General features: G+C 39.6%; 1 protein-coding gene across 1 annotated transcript in view; it reads right to left on the reverse strand.

The window, feature by feature from the left end:
* LOC119592183 (replication factor C subunit 5-like) overlaps positions 1 to 412 on the reverse strand; it is a gene marked incomplete at its 5' end in the record, with an annotated part of 12,482 nt that overhangs the window by 1,463 nt on the left and 10,607 nt on the right.

Raw genomic sequence — 412 nt, forward strand, 5'->3', positions numbered from 1 at the left:
AGCTAATTGTGCAATATGAAGTACTGCAGTCTGGCAACTTGTTCTGTATAAATAAATAAAGCTGGAGTACAGTTTTCCTGCTGTGTTTATGATGTGTGTGATGAGGGGTGGATACATTTGGTTGATCCCTTCCTCTAGTGATTTACAGGATATTTTACAAACTGCTGGCCTGATAGGCCACACTGATTGTTTGGTGCATTTTTTAAAATGAAAAGTTACATGGCCCAATTCTAATAATGCTATTAAAACAGTTGCAGAGAGGTCATAAAATACTCAAGGGGAGACCAAATGTGTCCAGTCCTCTCAAGTGTAACACAATCACAGTTACCCAAGTACATTGCCTCCCAGCATACATAAGGTTAATGTGGATAACAGTGACTGCTGGGTTATGCCACATTCTAAAGGGTGGTTA

The sequence above is a fragment of the Penaeus monodon genome, chromosome 29 (genome assembly GCF_015228065.2).
Source record: "Penaeus monodon isolate SGIC_2016 chromosome 29, NSTDA_Pmon_1, whole genome shotgun sequence".
Taxonomy (NCBI): Eukaryota; Metazoa; Arthropoda; class Malacostraca; order Decapoda; family Penaeidae; genus Penaeus; species Penaeus monodon.